Raw genomic sequence first — 21,517 nt, forward strand, 5'->3', positions numbered from 1 at the left:
GTACGTCACAGCCACTGGCACGCCATCTTCGATCATCCCCTGAGTGACCTCTTAGATAGAACAACGATTGAATGCGTAAGTCATGAATTCCACGTATCTACCTCAGATTCTGATAACTTTCAGGATATTTTCCTATTTGACCTTTACGTTAGCATCCAAATTACTCACTCTGAGGTTGAAGATCACCTCATTCTGTGATTTTGTTATAGATCCGTGTTTTCTTGATATTCACAGGACATCTCGGATATCTCCTGAGCTGTACAATACACAAAACGTCGAGGCAAGTTACCATCACGACATGCCATCCAGATGTCTCAAGTTATTAACCCACAGCTCATTTTTAGGTCGATTCCAGAACACCAGCCTGAGCTGGACAACTTTGTCTGTCTCAAAGATGAGTCTATAGACACTGACATGGTCACTTTCGAAGGCGGGATTCTTGTCGAAATTCTGGTGCTCAGTTTAGACTCCTACATGCCCTACAGATTGTTCCTTGAATCCAACTTGAAAATCCTGGAGGGAACTTATAAAAAAGCACGTCCTTCTCAACGACGTGTCAGTTGGCATCTCATTATGTGATATATTGTTGACGCATCTTAGGGGAATTATGGAACCTGATAGCGCCAAATTGACTGATGAAGGATATGATCTCACTATTGGAGTCAATGTACTTGGTTAGTATCCTCGTGTAATCAATTTCCTATTGTTAATATTTGTGGATTCTCACAGGCTATTTCCACTTCATGAAGCTTTTTCCAGCATTACTAGCAAGGCGTGCAGAACTCCGATGGTCCTGTTAAGGCCGAGGCTGTTAACACTGCATCTACCGTGATACTTCTCTCCTACAGGTGAATCGCTGCACTTGACCGAGTTTTGCCATATGTATGCATGTCAACTGCGGATGTTCAAGAGTCTCACGGGGACTATTGATTATATCTCCTCAATCCTGGTCTGTTTTCTACTACACATATCATGCATCTATCAAAGTACAAACAGGAAATCTTGCAATAGAGCTACAGTGGACTTTTGGGGGATTGAAGCACTTCTTGATCCTATGTGATATAGTATGGCACGTCCTTAATCCCAACTAAATTTATGCCTGTTAGTCTCAAATTCTGGACCCAGCCCCATATGGTGCATTAACGCAATTGTATGTAGGAACATCTGTGGAAGGCGTGACTTTCAACGCAAAGGTATTCTCATTAGATGAAACAATACACGCACAAGTTGTGGGTCCACATCTACACCGTACATGGCTTCAATGGACTGAATTGTATTGATACAGATCCCTAGACCTCAGTCCATCATGAGAGTAATGCATAAAAACTCTGCGGTCCTATCAGAACAGAAGTACAAGCGACCACAATAGAGATATTTGGATCATTCGGTCAGGGCATCACTGCCCAATTGTCACCTCATGTTGGTGTTTATCATTTTCCGAGTCCTGTGTATACAGGTCTCAGTCTTATGCTGTCCTGAGCATTTCGGTGAGGGTGCAATTTCATCAAGTCCAAGGTTTCACCATGAATACGTCATTCTCTAGCACGTGTACCTTCGGTTATGTCAGCTTTGTCAGCTTGTATGAGATGTCCAGGCAGTGCAGAATGAACACTTTGATCGGTGAATTGCTCCGCTGGACCAGTTACTGACCAACATGTCCAATACAGGTCTCTCATTGTGAAGCGTTTGAGGTGGCTTGTCTTCCTGGTGCGACTGCATCAAGGTTGTAGCCAGATACAACATGCGCTGAGGATTCAACAGAGCAACCCCGAGATAATCTTCTATCTTCCATCCATTATAACAGTGCAGTACCCCAGAGCCTTAGTTCTGAGGGGGACGGTTACTATTCTTCTTGTCTTATAGAATGTTCGGTCAATATGAACTCCAAGGCTTAGCTCAGGGAGGTCTTATTGCCGGGCGGCGGGCGAACCTTCATTCAATCGTCAAATTATAGCAGCATCTTATTTAAAGCTGGGAGTATATCACTGAATCCAAGAGCCACAGTTCTTTCTTCACATGGTCGCATTAACTCTTGTAATCGCATTGCTCCTTGTAAGCTCTCTGCTTTATCGATGGTTCAGACGTCCGTCAGTCAAGTACGTCAAGGGACCACCATCAGCCTCTTTCTGGCTAGGTAAATGATCATACTTTGGTACAAACATGGGCTCATACACGATACCCATCAGGCCATGAACGTGTTCTCTGCAATCAAGATAATGCTGGTGATCTTGAAATGAAGTGGCATAGGGAATATGGCACACTTTATCATGTTGGGGGCTGTTTGGGGGTAATCAAGCACTCTATCTCTCATGGTCATAGTTAACTCAGCGATTTTTCAGCAAGACGTCCTGGTAGTGTGCGACCCCAAGGCTTTCAAACATATTTCCACAAGTCACAACCTTATCCAAAATCGAAGGATACCACCTTCATCCTGAATCTCTTCATTGGCCAGGGGCTTTCCACTGTTGTTAGTGAGTGCTCATCGTGTTCAGTTTGCACACAAAGACACCTAGCACATTCAGATGAAACTCACCACCGCCAACGCAAGATCCTGAATCCGGCATTCTCTCTTACACAGCTCCGAAAATACGAGATTATCTTTCAGCAATGCTCTGACAAGGTAGGTGCATCTGCCCATCAATAAATGCGGCAATGTTCGGAAGCTTTCAGTGATTATAGCTTGTGAACGGGATCAAGAGAACTGTGACTGGTACAGGTGAAACCATCAATACTCTTGATTGGACAAGCAAGGCTGCCCTAGATGTAATTGGGTTAGGTGAGGGCCAGTCATTTCCCCTACTCTCTCTTTCACTTAATATGAAATCCCAAAGCCTCTTTCCAGTATGATTTCAGTTTGCTCGATGGTCAAACAACGGAGCTAGGGCAAGCAATGAAGCATCTTTTGTAAGATCTGTTTCTTTATTTCAATGGTTACTGCATCTAACATCGGACTTCAGAACTGCTTCACAATCCAATACAATGGCACTAGAATTTGTTCTTTTAGCTCTGATCCGAATGCTTCCAGATTCGATCCTAGGACTCTTACAGCTGATCTCTACCCGAGAGATTCGTTTACTTTCCAGCATAGGAAATGTTGCCAAGAAAACTGTGCGAGAGGTCATGGCTAGCCATAACGAGGTACAGATACCAGGTGAAGACAAAGATGTCATTAATCTCCTAGGTAAATTTATTGGTCCCATCTGATAATACGCCTATGAACATGACTACATGACAGTTCACTCAGTAGGAAAAATGCAAGATGATGAAATCGAGGCACAGCTAATGTTTGTAGTCATAGTCTTACTTACCCTTCTTCATCCAAAATTTTGTGTTCCAGGACCTTCGTTGTTGGCGGGCACGAGTCGTTGAGCACTAGCCTATCCTGGTTGTTATACGAACTTGCTGTGCATCCTGAACATCAGTCCATAATTCGCGCAGAGCTCAAACAGTCAAACGACTATGACTTGATGCCATTCTTGAATGCAACTATCAAAGTGAGCTTAGTAGCTACGTCGAATACCCATGTTGACCTCTCATAACAGGAGGCTCTCCGTCTACACCCAATTGTGCATTCCTTGATACGTACCGCTCCTCATGATGATGTCCTCCCTCTTTCAGGAGGTAAAACGCTTGCCATACCCAAGGGGCAGACGCTCATTTGTTTCGCTTACCTATACAACCAGTATGCTCTTCCCACATCACTTCAATGTAAATGTGATGCCAACTTTTTCTAGTCTGCCATCTCTCTGGGGAGACGACACGGAAGAGTGGAACCCCAGCCAGTTTCTTGACAAGACTCTGCCGGTCTTGCTTGGTGTGTACGCTAATCTGTGAGTGAGATCTTGACTTTGTGTGTGCTCTTAGGAGGACTTAGGTGGGATGCTAGGATGTCATTTAGTGAGTCATGCTTCGGTACTTCTTTTCTTTCACTTATGTGACCCTCAGGTGCTGGATCTCGTTCATGCATCAGGTAATTATTAATCAATTCTATTCCATCTTGTTCTGTTGCTGATCCTCTTCCTTCTCTCATAGGTGGCGATTTGCATATGTACCTCATCGTTCCAGTCTAGTTTCAATCCAGCTGATCTTCAAAAATGCAGTATCATGGAAATCCAAACAATCCTAGCTAACCTGATTCAGCACTTCGAATTCAGTTTGCCCAAGGGAGGAGTCGAGGTCCTACATTTTCCTGGTTCACTGGGGGTCGTACCCTTTGTGAAGGAGAAAGTACATCTAGGCTCTCAGCTACCTTTAAGGGTGAGGGTTTTACATTAGTGAATGATAGTTGCTTCAGAGACTGCCAGGACTATATTAGTGTGTACTAGTCTGCACATGTTTCAAATCCTGATATCACCCAATCGTCGTATCTTGTAGGACAACATATGATCTTCCACTACTGAAGCTTTCCAAGATGAGTTTATTTGATGAAAGGGGAAAATTCAAATAATTGTTCGACTTGATTACTGGGCCCGGGCTGACCGCTACATAAACAAAGAGACAAATCACATCTCTCTCCTTTCTGACCAACCTTTCTCTACGAAGGCCTCTCAAGGATGACACCCCCATCAGATACATTCAATATCTGCTTCTGCATATGGAACATCATGTCTAGACCTCACACAGCGACCATGCTGGACCAAACCCCAAACAGCATGATGGATAGCAGGAGAAAACGGACAAGGTTACGTGAAACGTGAGACTTGTTCACCTGCAGAACGCGAAATCTGGGCAGAGGTGCACGATAAAGCGTTTTCCTATGCTCTGGAGATAACTAAATTGCGTGTCAGTATGTTGAAGAGTTCCCGAGTCCATTACAGTGTAGTAGAAACCACAAAGAGTGGCTCTGCACCATGTGCAGTATCATCGTTGAAATGGATTCCCTGCAACAAGCCGATGCCAGAAGACACATCGGGGACATTCATTGGGAAGCCATGGTGCTACTTGATATACCACACTGGTACCATTACCACGAGCACTTGTCCGATATAAAGAGCTTGAACTGGGATTTGGAACCCATTAAGGTTTCTTCCCTGGTAGTTCATGATTTCTTAAAGATCCTTGTGAAAAGGGCACATGTTGACCTGCAGTGCAATGTGGAGCTGGAAGAGGACAACTGGGACTTGAACCTCATCAAGCGCCTCAAGCTTCAGCTGTAAGCAAAGGAGTGGCAGGTTACTAGTCTCTCAGACGAAAGGAACAGAATCAAACAGTGCTACAATGTATCGACAAACCGCATTGCGCAGCTGCAGGGGGAGGCTTCTCAGCAAAAGATTCGAGCACAGGAATTGAAAGGTAAAGTCAAGTACACCTAAGAGACAGCTCAGAAACTGTAGGAGAAGGCGGCAGGCAAACAGGTTGAAGGGTCTTGCTGGGTACAAGGTTTCTTGGGAGCAAGGCATTGAGGTTGAAACTGAAGGCTGGGCACCAGAAGTACAAGCAGGTTAGTGAGAAGAGTGACGTGGTTACTGTGGTACTGGAGAAGTGGTTTATTTATATGTAACCTTGCCGTCTTGACCAGAATGAAGTAAGGCAAAACAGACGGGATTGTAATCACGCAGCTACATACCCGGTAAGTTCATTACCCAAACTAAAAGATCGGTTCATGTCTTGGATTTTTGTCTGTGAAGAGGGTTGCATTGAGGACTGGGTGTAGATGAAATTGGACCTTCGCACCGATGAACCTTGTCCATACAAGAACCAGAATGTTCTCCGAGTCAATTCACATACATTTCACCATGACATGATGGGGTACACAAGACAGTAGGTATACATAGAATGATGTGGAAAAATACTGTTAAAACAAACGCGTCAGACAACGAGTATCTGCGATGGGTTTGTTAAGACGTACCAACGGTCAAGCTTTCAAGGTACACTGACCGACAAAAATAAAGAAACACATGGTTTTTTTGATTGGAGTCGCAATAGCTCCTCAATGCTGCGATATTTTTTTTGGACTTCCAGTGAGTGTAATGTAGCTTGATATCTGTAGTTTAATATTATGAAAAGAATGAGGCAAAAATACCAGTCAGTGAGCAAAGTAAGAGGGCTGCAAAACCACATGCCAATTTTGATGATGTAATAGCATCACATCAATGTCGGAACCAACTTGAATCTGAACCACCACCTGGGCCGATTGCACTGAAATTCCTATCATGTATTCACCTCCTCCTCGCAAACCAAATGTGCCTATTACCCCTACGAAAGCAGCCCATATTTGCACTCTCCTCAATGAAGGCCACACCTGCACTGAAATCAGCAATGTCATTGGATGTTCACACTCTACCATCTGCAAAACTGGCCACAAATATGAAGGGAAGGAGAACTACTATGCTCGCATCGAAGGGCGAGGCCACCCATGCAAGATGGATGATGCAGATATTAAATTTGCCATGCAAAAAATCCATAGCCATGACTGCTGGACAGCAGTCGACGTTCAACAGGGGTATTTCGACCATCTTTCGGAGTGCACTGTGCAGCGCAGGCTTTCAGATGAGGGCCTGAAGGGTTACAAGAGGTGGAAGGTACTAATGCTCATGAAGGCTCATGTTAGAAAGTGAAGGGTGTGGGCAGAGGCACATGCAGAATGGGGAGCAGAAAAATGGGGTACTGTGCTCTACTCAGATGAGTCCAAATTCAACTTCTTTGGGTCAGATGGAGTGCAGTGGTGTCATAGGAGTCCTGGTGAGGCACTAGATGTGCATAACGTGTTGCCCCGGTTGAAGCATGGAGGTGGGGGGGGTGATGGTCTGGGGATGCATGACGAGTTTGAGCTTTGGACAGCTGATTTTGGTGGAAGGCACTATGAATGCTGTCCAGTACTGCCAGATACTTAATGAAGGACTTCTTGGCACCCTCCAGGACTATGAACTCTCAGTCGACGATGTCCTTTTTCAGCAGGATAATGACCCCAAGCACACAGCTCGGCTTACAAAAAAGTGGCTCACCGACCAAAACATCTCTGTAATGGACTGGCCACCAAACAGCCCCGACCAAAGCATCATAGAGAATGCTTGTGCTACTCTCAAACATCGTCTGAACAACAGACCATGTCACCTGACAACGACTGCCGCATTATTTGCCATTCTGCAGGAGGAGTGGGCTGCACTTGGAAAAGAGTATTGCAATGCGTTATATGGTAGTATCCCATCACGGGTGAGGTCCTTGATATTGGCAAAGGGCAGGCATACTAGATATTAGGTTGTTGGACTTTTTGTCAGGTCAATTATCTTGTTTTCTCATTTTACTTACACTGCTAAAAATGACACTCTCGGCTAACATATTTATATCTCATCATTTTTTTCATGTATGTACCTCATTCTTTTTCTAACAATAAACTACATCAATTAAGCTACATTTCTCTTACTGAAAGTCTGAAAAAATATCGCAGCATTGAGGAGCTATTGCGACTCCAATCAAAAAAACCATGTGTTTCTTTATTTTTGTCGGTCAGTGTAGATCCTTTGCCCAAAGTAGAGACCACAGCAGAAATGGAGAGAGGATCCCAAGCCAGAAGAACGTGGATGAGAGCAGATGAAAGATCAGCACGTCAGTCAGCCTAGTTCAACGAAAGGTTGGTGAGTCAAGGACACAGCAGGGAGCATAATTACTGATGACAGGGCAGTTGTTCTTCCAGAAGCAGATGCTGGTATGCCTCTGAAACAAAATAAATATACTAGGCATAGATGATGCATCCACGGAACGTACCAGAGTCTCCACCAAACGTTTCACGTATTCCTAGCTTGAGGTCCTCGAGTGTTGCCGCCAGTTGGCAAAGAAGAGATCGCTTCTGTCGATAGTTTTTAGACTGGGCTATTTTGTATTGGGCTGATCATATGATCTGGATGAGTTGATAGGACAAGACGAGTTTCATTTTACGCTTGAGCTTGAGCTCGAGGTGTATGGTTTCATTGAAAAGTTGGTCTTATTCTCTGCATTGTGCAGGATTTAGGGTTTCCAATGGTGTAACGAGCATGCCGACGGAAACCCGACTTCCACTCAACCCAACAAGCCACAGCCCGGAAGCCTACGGATTCCGATTCCCAGTTTCTATTTCATATTCCTTTTTATATTTCACTTCTCCATATTAATTTATCAATAGCCCGACATCAGTAGCGAACATGTCATCGGACCCCATTGGCTACCGACTGGTAGAATACATCCTCTGACAACCCTAGAATGTAGACCACTCTGAGTAGGAACTAGATCGGACTCCTAACTAGTATATAAGCCTTAGAATTACACTGTAGATACTCAGTTTGAATATCAACTTGGTTCAGCCCAATCTCTCTCTCTGACTTTAAGTCACACTCTCGTGCTCTAGTCCACGGAACTCTGATCCATTGGACTTATCTCTTACCTCGTCTCTGCCACTCCACGGACTTCCATCTGTATCCATCTTAGGGCTTCGGCTCAGGGGTGACATTGCTAATAGCTTCGCCTATGCCCGACGCATCCCACGGCATTCCGCTATGTGCACTTTCTGCCGCAATCCTATTGGCACGATCCTAACAAATGGCCAACTTGTTTGGACTGTTTTCATGCTTGATTCTCTTCATTGCCACAACCTGCCCAGTTGATATGTCCTTGGCATTGATAAATATGGCACTACGCTAACAGAAAATGAGTATATACGTAACCAGGAATTCTTGTGCTCGCACCGATATGCAGTGACATGATCCTCGCAGTCATATGGGTCCTTTTTTATGCCTATCCATGATGGAACCCAACCAGGTCAAAGGCGAGGCCGTAGCTCATAGCCACACTCTTTCAGCCATGCAGCATGCTTGTGCCAGAAAATCTCAGTACTGAGCAGTTTTGTGGAGCCACTAAGCGGCTGTTCAGCGATATCATGACCCATTATTATGATGGTGTCTGTAGAAGAATAACACCAACAGGCACGAGCAAAACTCCAGCTGCGGTCCGGCCGGCCCTGGAGCCCTCTGTCACACCTCTGGTCTTGAACCGGCGTTAACTCGACCTAGAACGATTGCTTAGTCCTGCACTTAGGTGGGGTAAATTCGTTTGTTTTATCTATTCACCCTTCAGCTGTATATAGCTGCTCTGAGCATCCACCGCTTTACGCGCTATGAATATTCATTTACCTCTGAATCTAGTTCGTCGCTGTACCAAGCTCAATAGCGCTCTCACTTTTCTGGTCTTCAATGGCCCGGTCTCTACCCATTCCTCTTCCAATCAGGTACCCGGGATGGGCAAAGTTTAAAGTGTAGATGGCCAAGATAACCATAGCACCGTCGAAAATGTCTATTAGTTAGTTGATTAGCCATGGTTGAAGAAAATGAGTAATTGAATAAGTACTGAAGTAGGCTTGCGTGTGGATGACCTTTCCATCCCACCCGTCTGCGAGTTCAATCGTCCGATAAATCGCCCTGAAAAAACATTGTAGGGAGTAATCAAATACACGACGGTCTCGCATACCGAACAATGAGGCAAACAGTGTTGAAGACCAAAGCGCGAATCATGTACTTCAATCCTTTGTCCATGACTCCTCGTTCGATGTTTGGCGATGAAAGGGTCATCGAGGAGGGGTTCCGATTCCTGTGCCGGGTGAAAGGGCGGTCGTACTTGTACCTGAGAAGGAACTCACAGCCCAAAATGGCGTAGAATACAATGACGGCTGTGATAGGGTTAACAATGCTCACGGAACAGCTCTCTAAGCTTACCCAGTTGGAAGGCAATAACCCCAAGCGTCACGTCGCTTCCCTACATCACCGAGAACGTCAGATCCGTATCAACAGAGAAGAATTTAATAGCCTCACGATTTTGACCGTATTAAGATCGTCGTTTGATGACGCCATACTTCCTCCTGCAGCTTGCGTAAAGAGGGAAAGGATATCCTAGAACAATATAGCATCAGTGATAATGCTGCTGGTCCTGCAAGACACTCACGCAGCTTACAAATATCCTGGAGTCTAGGGTACGTGTGAGCGATAAGACAAGTGGAAACATAATTCGAAGACTTACAGGCTCTCGGACTTAGCCTGCTATAGGAAGGTCCTAGAATACGAATAATCGCACTCGTGATGATGAAATTTGCAGCGACGAGAGGCGTCGGTCCGATGATGGTAGACGTTATTCTGAGGCAATTATTAACATCAGCCGGCTTAAAGAAAGCGTTGCACACACTGAATAGTAAACGGCGTATCGAGATGCGGAGAGATGCTCGACCAAAAGCGTGCGCTCCATCCCAGGATCTCCAAGCTCCCACCGAGAAGGATAGTCAGAATGGTCCACCACATGCGGAAGTACATGCCTTGGAAGGTATGCGTCACTGGAGAAAATAGGTAAATATCAATTTGTACCGACACCCAGGTCTTGCACTCACGGGTAGAAATACCGAATAGGATGACGAACAGGAGTGTGACGCCCTTGGTGGGCACATACCCATATAAATCATTGTCGTGTACTTCCATCTGAGCAAGTACTTTAACTGGATCGAACATGGAGGTGTCAATCAACGCTGAGACAAGGATATGGAAAAATCGCGCACCGTAATCTAGAGACATGACCGGAGAAAGGAATGCCAGTTTCTGGAGTATTAGACAGTGAAGACGAATAAACACGATGAAGAAAAGCTGTTGGTCGACGCGCTTTAAGAATGAGTCAACATACCCTTCCCTCGAGGTTTCATGATATCTGCAGCTAGGAGGTCATGTATCGCCTCCTTCGCGTACATCTGAAAAACAGTCAATTGGCAGGGTATCCTGCCCGCATGTTGTGTTGTTCATTGAAATGGTATGTGATTCCTCAGACCAGCAGGCTTTGCATAGCTTTATGGACGTATCGTAGCTCCAGAGATATCCCGTTAGACCGGAGTTCAAAGTGTTAGCGTTAGTTCTAAAAGACCAAGTTTTAATTCTTCGACAATGAACATTGAACGTTGGTGAGATACTGATGATCTAGGGTCGTGACTGCGGATTGAAAGTATTGCTACTGCCACACCGCCTTGTACCATCGAGTAAATATGCCAGAGTATAAGCCTTAAGGACCGCAGCAGCAACAGATGTATCATCATGAAAGCCGTGGAAGTTTATTTCGGAAATGGCCAAATATTGCGTGAATGCTGAGAAAGGATCTGGTAGAGCGACAAGCCTGAAACCACCCCCAGAATGCGCAGTAGAGTCCATATGATCTTGTCCTTACGAAGATAGAGCTTGAAAGGCCTCTACACTTCACCTTACTATCTGGACTTCTTCTGAGTGACAAGTGATGTCGCGGCGTTGCTCTCGTCGGGCCATATGGCGCTCTCCGCGATGAGGAGCTTGTTTGTCAGATCAGGACACTGTAAGTTCGAGGTCTTGTCTTTACAAAAAGCTTCAAATTTGTTGGCCTTGGGTTCGCAGCTTTGGAATACTTCGCCATAGCTTCTGCCCAAGGTTGGCATGATAGCCGAATTCATCCAGCCCTGGAGGTGGCAACTTGAAATGACAAAGCGAGAGTTGCGAATGGAATCAATTTTGAAACGGGGGAGAACGGGGGGAAAAAGTGCCGAGGCCGGTCCGGGTTTCGCGGATCCCGGGCACATGCACATGCTCTCTTCGTCGTTCAAGTTAACGGCTACGTGCCCCGTCCCTTCCTTTTCCGACACTGTTCTGAATATCAATCCCTCAGTTAATGTTTTCCACTCTGTACGATGTTGTCAATGTTTTCGTCACACATATCAGTGCGCATATCATATAGGGAAATGACTCCGAAGCAGTGTGGTACTTGTCTAAATGGTGGATCGCGTTGATTTTTGCATCGTAGTCCCCATCACTGTGACGACTGCGGGTTGGTATCATTGGGCAAAAAAAATGCGTTCGAATGATAAGTTTCTTGTGCTGTGTATATCATTCCGAAAAAGGAGAGCGCTTACCTTCAAACAGCATTCAGTTTCGATTCAACGATCATATCATGACATCTGGGTCCTTCAGCCTCAATAATTTGTTTCGGTACATCTTATGTCGCACTGGCTCCTATCGTATGTGTTACGGGATGGCTATGCCTGATATAAGATGCAGATTATTACTATGACTGTCTTTTGGTCTTACAGATCCACAATCGACGAGTCCCCTTTTGAACTATCTGGCTAGTCAGTAACCTCTTCCTGATTGGCGAAGCATTTACCCTCATCATTGAACTCCCCTCACCAATTCTGTCTAGTTGTTCTATATAAACATTCAGTCGCATGGGGCCATTTTAGGCCCTAGCAACCGCCTCCTTTGCTTGTAGGCCAACTCAGTTTGTCTCGCCACGCTCTTCAGTGACCTGATTCATACTATCCTTCACGCTATCATCTTCTCGGACCTCCTCGTGTGCTTAGTCAATCTATGTGGAATGGATGAAAAGACTCAGAGTAGTCAGATTATTACATCGTCGTAAGTGTCACCCTCACCCTTTCAGTCATAACTCTTCAGTACTGACCAACGAAACCACACTCTTTCATAGATATACAACGTTTACACCTACATTCACATTCATACCATAAGATCGACCGTCCTGTCCGTCTTAACCTCAGCGACTAATAAGTGACAAATGTTTTATAGATCGTCTACTTCAACAAATAGCAGGGGCATTGAGATCCCGAATACCCTTGCTGCTACTGCAGAGTAAGTTAAACACAATCGAAGCCATGTTTTCTCACACAATCATGTCCAGTTCAGAAGCTACTGCCTCCTCTCATAAGATGTCTCCAATGGTGATTGTTAGCATCATCATCGGATCTTTAACTTTGGTTATTGCCATTGAAGTTGCCCTGATTTTTGTCCTCTGGCGAACAGAAAAGTATCGAAAGCCGGCATGTAACAATACTGATGAGATTGGTCTAGAGACTGTTGTATCCAATCCAATCCTTCCCCTCATATCACAATCATCATCTCCCTCCGCACGCACAGTGCGCGAAGCCACCATGACCATCGAATCTCTCATATCTGAGTCGTCTTCTCTCCAGAGGAGACTATCTCAGTCTTCTCGAAATGCAAATGAAGAAGAGATCGGGCAGCTACGACAACAACTCGGGCACATAGACCAGCAGATGGATTTCATTCATGGTGGCTCTCTACCACCCTCTTACCACTCCGCCCGTGGGAGTGATAATTCAGATCCTTTTCGCTCTTCCCTGCCACTGGCGACACCATTACCTCCATACGAGATTGGTTGCTGATGCGATCTCATCTTCTTTGTTTTGTATGTACAATATGAGTTTTCAGGTCTTAGTGTGGGAATCGGCGTCTAACGACAGTATTGTCCATGCTACAGTGGGGTCCTACATTGATTTCAGTCTCGTACTATTGCCGAATAGGATGAATATCTAACGTTGGTCAGTAACCATAACCTTCTTTGAGCTACGAGGCGATACTTAGGACACCATGCCGGAGACGATCAGATTGGTCCACACGTTAGGTGTTACCTAGCTATACATACCTTCCAACGATGGATGAGAGGGCTGTGAAGAACGGCAGGGCTGGCTGACTATCTTAGAGACGTCAATGACTATCACCAGTCGGAGCCAAATGCTCGGAATACAAGTCACCTTTAGACTGAGCCGGTGCAGCGTGTTGCCAGCCCTTCTAGAGGCGGTACTGCCATGGGACCACATGTTCGTTCATACAGCAATAACGAAGGCTCCTTTCATCACTAAAGGCGACATAAAGATGGAGGAGAGACGAAGACTTGCTTACTGGACATCATGAGGTAGCTTTATGATATCATTTCAATAGCCTGTTTCGCAGCTGAGCATTACATGTATCTTGAGGAGTAGCCATGTGCATTCGCCCTGGAGCAAGTAACGGCTTAGAGCCATCCCTCGTTTGTATGCTGCCATAGCCCCTGGCAAGTCTGGATCTACTTATTTGAGCTGTCGGTGAAACTTTTGGAGAAGCGACGAAATCTCGTCACCTGGCTGCAGTACAACAAGGAAGAAAGTACTTCCTAGGACAGGAGATATAATCGCTCGTAGATACAGCTTCATGCGATGAAATTATATTTCACAAAGCCAACGATCTGACGTATAAATTTGTATACTGAAAATGAGGTGACATTGGCGTGTATAGGAAGGATCTAACCTTTAGCAGTAACGTCCGTCCTTCTTTGAACTACTAGTCCATTAAATGCGCATATAAACCTTCATTGTCACATCTGCTACCCAGACATACTACTCGACAATAAAAAAGAGAATTGAGCATACTAAGAATACCGAGGAAAGGAATAAATAGGCTTGCTCACTCCGAACCGTCGTCGAAACTAGCATTCAGGCCCTTCAACGGAATCATATGGCTTCAGATAAATGTTGCAGACACGTCTATGGAACGATATTGTCGTGACTTGCGCGACCAACGCGTGAAGGTGAGGGTAGGAAAGAAAGTCGTGATTGTTTGTTGATGTTGCTAAACAACCTTGCCATCGACCACCACGAACGACTTCAACCTTCATTTCTTCACGCTGCAACACTCTGGTTCCTCACGGCTGTTCATCTAGCACAGCTTTTGATGGCTTCTGGCGCTTCTATCTTTGTGTATCTGATGATTCTCTGGTCGGAGCGTGCATCAACAAATTGGGACTGGGCTTTGCCTGGCGAGCGACCAAGGTTCGTAAATCTCTGTATCAATAAAGGATCCATTGGCATATGCACCTCTAGAACCTAGATCGTGATTTTATTTCTCCCGACGACGAAAGACTGATGTTGAGCATCGCCTATGTCGTCGACAAATGGCCATACCGACGTCGTGACCAAGGGCGGCATCTTTGCTTTGTGTTATGTCAATTTATCGAAGAACCAGTACTATGTCCTGCCTAGCGCGCGGCCAAGGTGCTCAAATCCGACTTTCCGGCTAGATATCCATTCAATGTAGTACCTTCAGACCGTTTAACTAAGGCACGCGGCATCGATGAGCAACGCAAAGGGCATAAGACGAAGTCAGCGGCGTTGTGGAAGTCTGGCATGGCTGAGGAAATCGTTCGGCGTTAGTGAAGCCTGTGAGTCTGGAGGTCCCACCCGATTTCAAGCTTGCTTAGGACGGCCAACACTGATGTTGCGATAACCGCCACTTGCAGTGCTTGGGTTAAGACCGGCCGTCGTACAGTTAAATCCAGGTGCGTTTCTCTGCTCTCCGATATCTGGTGCCAGCACCTGAGATTATGGACGCTGATGCGGGTCAATCCACCATGACAAATCTTTTTTTATCTGGTTCCGGCGTCTTTTCTCGATGTGAAAAGTTATTTTCTTTCTTTCTTAGCTCGTTCGCCCTGTAATCTTTCAAGCTACTCTTACTGTCCATCGTACGTGCTATGAAAGAAACCTCTTTTCTCTATAAATCTAGTTCATCGCTGCATCAAGCTTAATAGTGTTCTCGCTTTTCGAATCTTGAATGGTACGATCTTCATCTACGTCTCTTCTAATCAGGTATCCTGGATACGCAAGATGTAGATTGCCAAGATAAGTTGCTGTGTTACTCCAAAAAAGAGCGCTTATCACCTACCAGCAATAAATTCAATGATCGTATCTGATATCTAAGTCCTTCACGACCTCCACCTCAATGATTTGACTTGTCAATCCATCTCATACCGGATGAGTCATCCTCTGCAGAACTAGTATTTCAATACACTGAGCTTCCAAGTCCGGTATGCGTCGCAGAATGGCTTTCGCGCAGCATAGGATCCCTGTTAGTGCAACGGCTGCCGCTAAGCTCGTACAAAATCCTTTTGAGCTATGTGGCCGATCAGTGACTTCCATATGATCGGTGTATTGACCATGCATGAGGATCATCCTCATGCTCATCACGGAGGTGTTGCTACCAAGTAGGCCTAGTCGTTGCATATAAAGTTTAAACGCTCAGTTGTAGTGGGCCATTTCCTCTGGTACCCGTCTCCTCTACTTGTAGGTCCATCCATCTTCTCTCATTACGCTCCTTAGTGACTCGATCTCAGTAGATTCCCCTTCACCCTGCCATCGTCTCGGATCTCTTCTCGCGCCCGGCAAGTCTCGCCACGATGTGTATCACAAATACAACTGGTATCGCCACAACATCGTAAGAACCCTCTCTGTGATAACCCCTTCTGTGCTGACTTGCGGACCTTCTCTAATGTAATAGTGCACCTATTACTGAGACGCCGGTCGTTGAAGCGGTGTAAGGCATCGTCCTTCTCAATCCACTTTTCTCACTTTCCAACAGAATAACGACCGTTATTCTCGGTCCATCTTCCTCTCCACAGGATTCCTCGTAAGTGAAACACAAGGTTGGAAGCCACGTTTTCTCATAAAGCAGCCGCTAGTTCAGCAAACACTGATTCCTCTCGTCAAACCACTCCAGCCGTGCGCGTGATCGCCGGCAGTGTCGTCGGATCCTTAGCTTTTGTTGCTGTCCTTATTCTGGTTTTCGTCCTCTGGCGAAGAAGAAAAAATCGCAACAAGGCTACTACCAATGCTAGCGATGATATTGACCTTGAGACAAGTTTCCCTTCCGATCCAATCATCACTCCCATGTTAACAACTTCCACGTGGACACGTGGATCCATCAAGTCCCTCACATCCAAGCCATCTGCGCTTCCGATAACACTATCTTGGTCTTCTCGGCATGTATATGAAGAAGAGATTGAGCTACGAGAGGAGAATTTGTCTCAGAGGAATCGGATCAGGGACATGGATGATCAGATGGAGTTCGACGCGTGCAGAGGATCCCCGCCACCACCCTCTTACCGCTCACGTAGGAGCCTGAGTGAGATTTCGGATCCTTTCGGTTCTTCCCCGTCACCGCCGCCACTGCCCCCGTTGCCTTCATCGATGATGTAGTCTCGCCACAATGTTGGATAGGATATTAATGTGTATCGTTGATGTACTATTTAAAGGATATGGACTTCATATGTATATCCTTATCTACCTACTTCCTTAGCTACGCCCGTTACTCTTCCGTCTTCTTTCGTATTGATTGCTTCGCTTCTTAATCACTTTTCACCTACATCTACCTTACTTGCTTGTAGTCTTGACTCCCTACTCTCAATACACCCCGTTGGCGTGTGTAGTTATTGGGTCAAAGAACCCCGTAAGGTATCGTATTTTTTACAATTGATTTGAAAGGAGACGGGCCTTTGCCGGACGACTGGCCTTCAGCGTCTGAAGTAGAATTTAGATGTCTCTTTCTTTTTCTACAATGTTCCCCGAGTGTTCCCCAATTCACCTTAATACCTGAGTATTGAGATAACAACCAAGGCAAAGAGCACACTAACAATTCATCTCTCGTCAGTACTGATTGACAATTCCCAGTGCAAAGATGCTGCCACCGTAGTGCTAGCTGGTTTGCTTCCGACGTGAACGCTCCCTCAATGGGCCAGCCGACACCCGCTCTCTGTAAGGGCCGTAATTGGATCGAATTATGTGCTCTTCCCTGATGTGCAGAAGATGGCTCATGCAGAGCTCGACGACGTACTGCAAGGCCGATGCCTTCCAACATCCCAAGATCGGGACAGGCATGTAAAGAAGTGATGTAATCTCATCCGGCTGTTCCCTTGGGTGCTCCAAGCTTTTCTATCTAGCATATACTTACAGATTTTCATCGCTCACCTAGGTGCACTACACTGCATTGTCGCAGTGATGGCGCTTTGGTTTGTCTTGAACGCAAGCTCTCCTTCAATCCGACCGACACCGGAAATCTGGGTATTTGCTAGGGCCACGATTGGATCGTATTACACACTGAAATTTTTGTTCTCAAGTCGAAAGCTGAGGGTAGCGGGTCGTGTAATGATGAGATGAGATAGGAGCGAAATTTCTAAAAAGGAAAAGAAAAGCAAACAAGTGTCAACTGCGCGTCACTCTCTCCTTCTTACTTCCATCAACGAAAGCTCGCGACACGACGCGACAGCGAGGACATACGTGAAGACCCGTACTTACTGCTAGGATCTGCGCGTCAATGTACGAGAATGATCCTGGATCAAGCTGATATTGGGGCAGACTGAGCTCATCAAGGTATGTACTCAGCCCTGCTTTACCAATATTGACCGTAACATGTACAGCGCCTGGACAACTGTGGGAACGCAGGCAAATTGTTTGCTGTTGACAGGTTGCGATGCTGGGGCTCGGTAGGCGTATGCATACCCGGTTTCATGGTGCGTCATATTGCAACCTCGACGGGTATTGACTGTACTGATAGAGCAGGCTCAACTTCATTATTGATCGTGCGCAATAGTATGATCTGAATGATCTTTTCCTCTCAACCCAACTGCAGCTGAAGGCTCATCGCAACCTCTGGATCCTGACGAGTGCCCCTTCAGATATCTTAGTGGAAGACGAGAGTATACGCATCGAAGTCAACCATTCAGTCTGTTAGCGAAGCCAGTGAGTCCGGAGGTCCCGCCCAATTTCAAGCCTTCTTGAAGGACGGCCAACACTGATGTTGCGATAAAACCACTACTCGGAATGCTTAGGTCAAGACCAGTCGTAGTACGGTCAAATCCAGGTGCGTTACTCTACCATCCGATATTTGATGTCAACGCCTGAGACTATTTCTACAGTATAGACGGAGGCAGAACAATGGTACAAACAAGTTTTCCTTGCTAAGGCTGCGGCCTCCAAATAATCCACCTCGGCGGTTCTTCGTTGATGTGGACTGGCTTGCATCTTCACTGTTTCGTTGCCAGGGATCAGGTTCTTGGCATCTTTTCTCGATGCGAAGAGTAATTTCCTTTCCGTTCACAATGTGATCCTGTCTAGCTACTCTTACTGTCGAACACACATGTTATGAAGGAAACCTCTTTTCTCTGCGAATCTACTTTATCGCTGCACCAAGGTCAATAATATTCTCACTGTTCGAATATTCAATAGCCCGGTCGCTACCCACTTCTCCTCCAATCAGGTATCCTGGATGCGTGCAGTTCAAGCTATAGAATGCCAAGATAATCACACTACCGTCGAAAACATCTACGAGTCGGTGCCTAGCTATGCACATCACTCCAAAAAGTAGAGTACTGATCATATCCTGATTTCAATTCCTTCACGATTCCCACCTTTTGATCCATCTCATACAGGATGAGTGCACCCTCTGTGGGACCGAAATTTCAATACATTGATCTTCCAAGGCCTATGTATGCGTCACAGAACGGTTTTCGTGACAGCGTAACATCCTTCTTGGCACCCCGACCGTCTTTGAGCTTATACAAAATCTTTTTGAGTTATGCGGCTGATTTATATGATCGGTGTATTCATCTTCATCTTCATCACGGGAGATATTGTTGCCAAGTAGGCCTGGTCGTTGCATATAAACGTTCAGCTGTAGTGCGCCGTTTTAGCCTCTGGTCACCATCTCCTTTACTCGTAGGTTTGTCCATCTTCTCTAATTATGCTCTTCAGTGACTCGATCTCATTAGATTCTCCTTCACCCTGCCGTTGTCTCGGATCTCTTCTTGCACCTAGTGAGTCTTGCCACAATGAATGGTGTCACGAATATCACCGGTATCGCTATACCACCTATCCCTGATGATATAATGTAAGCTTTATCAATACTTTCGAAGCTTAGCTCAGTATTTGCAGTCCCGAGTTCGTCTTTTCGATGCGCCGCCCATTCACCATGTCTTGACACTGTTCAACAGAACGATGATCTCCTTGTTACTTCCACCTTCCCCTCCAGATGACTCGGGCGGCCAGTCGTAAGTCAAAAAAAAAAAGCCTGCGGCGGCATTTGCTCTTCAATCTCAATATCTAATTACTAACAAGTTCTTCATAGAGAAGATCCGACGATTATTTCCACAAGCATCCACAACATTGAAAGCACGGCAACCGTGACTATTGCAAAGTAAGTCTTATTATACTTTGACTATTGCCGAAGCTTATCTCAGTATTGCAGCATCAGGTCCGTCTTCTCGATGCAGCGCCCAAAGTTTGACATGTTTTCTCACTTTCCAACAGAACAACAACCACTACTCTCAGTCCATCTGTCTCTCTACAAGCTTCTTCGTAAGTGAAACACGATGTCGGGGGCCACGTTTTCTCATAAAGCAGCAAATAGCGACTCCTCTCGCAGAACAAGTCCAGCCGTGATCGCTGGCAGTGTCATTGGATCCTTAGCTTCTGTTGCTGTACTCGTTTTGGTTTTCGTCCTCTGGCGAAGAAGAGAACGTCGTAACAGGGCTAATAGCAATGCCAGCGATGATATTGGCCTCGGAACGACTTCCGCTCCCAATCCAATCATCACTCCCGCTTTAACATCCTCTACACTGGCCGGATCCCGCCAATCCTTCACATCCGAGTCATCGAGAAGACTATCTTGGTCTTCTCGGCTTGCATACGAAGACGAGATCGAGCGGCTACAAGAGGAGAATTTGTCTCAGAGAAATCAGATCAGGTACCTGGACGAACAGCTGGAGTTCACGTACAGAGCATCCCCACCACCACCCTCTTACCGCTCGCGTAGGAGTGAAATTTCGGATCGTTTTGGTTCGTCCCCATCGCTTCCGCCACTCCCGCCACTGCCTTCACCGATGATGTAGTCTCGCCACAATATTGGATGTGATATTAATGTGTATCTGATGTACTTTGAAAGGAGACGGCACATCGCCGGACGATTGGCCTTCAGCGTCTGAAGTAGGATTTAGAAGTCTGTCACCTTTTTCTACTTCGATGTTCCCCGAATATTCCCCAGTTCACCTGAATATCGAGTAATGAGATAACAACCAAGGCAAAGAGCATACCAACCGCAGTAGTGCTAGCTAGTTTGCCTCGGACGCGAATGGGCCAGCCGACACCCGCTCTCTGCAAGGGCCGTAATTGGATCGAATTATGTACCAAATCCTTTTGCTCGGATCGAAAGGAAAAGAAGCAAACAAGTGCCAACTGTGCGCCACTTTCTCCTTCTTACTCTCATCAACGAAAGCTCGCGACGCGACGCGACAACGAGAGCATGCGTGAGGACTTGGAACTACTGCTGGATGCGGCGCGTCGACGTACAATGATGGTCCCCAATCATGCTGATATTGGGGCAGACTGAGCTCGTCAACTTGAAGGTACGTACGACTACTAGCCTCTGCTTTAACAACGTTGACTGTAATATGTACAGCACTTGAACAACTACAGGAACGCAGTCGTTTGATGTGCTCTTGAAGAAGGCGTTGAGGAGACCTACATATCCATATCCAAGGCTTCATGGTGCGTCATATTGTTTCGCTGCAGCCTCGACAGGCATTGATTGTATTGATAGTGCAAGAACCCTGAACTTCGTTATCAATCGTGCACAAGAACACGTAGTATGGACCGACATTGTCCTAGCAAACCGATTACAACTGGAGCTGAAGGTTCCCTGCAATCTCAGGATCCGCTCCTTCAGATATTTAGCGGTTGACCAGAGCATCGGCATTCAGGTGGTCCGTATCGGGCAATTGGCATGGATGCTGAAGGTCCAACGCCGACCAGATGTGACCAATTCACCCCTCAAGCAATCTCTGTATCGAAGAGGTCGGTGTCAGACCTCCAGCCGACAGAAACAGGCGTATATATCCACTCGGATTTTGGTGGGTCACTCTTTCTGGCATCTCTTAAAAA

The sequence above is a fragment of the Desarmillaria tabescens genome, assembly GCF_030435595.1.
Source record: "Desarmillaria tabescens strain CCBAS 213 chromosome Unknown EV420scaffold_99, whole genome shotgun sequence".
NCBI classification, from domain to species: domain Eukaryota; kingdom Fungi; phylum Basidiomycota; class Agaricomycetes; order Agaricales; family Physalacriaceae; genus Desarmillaria; species Desarmillaria tabescens.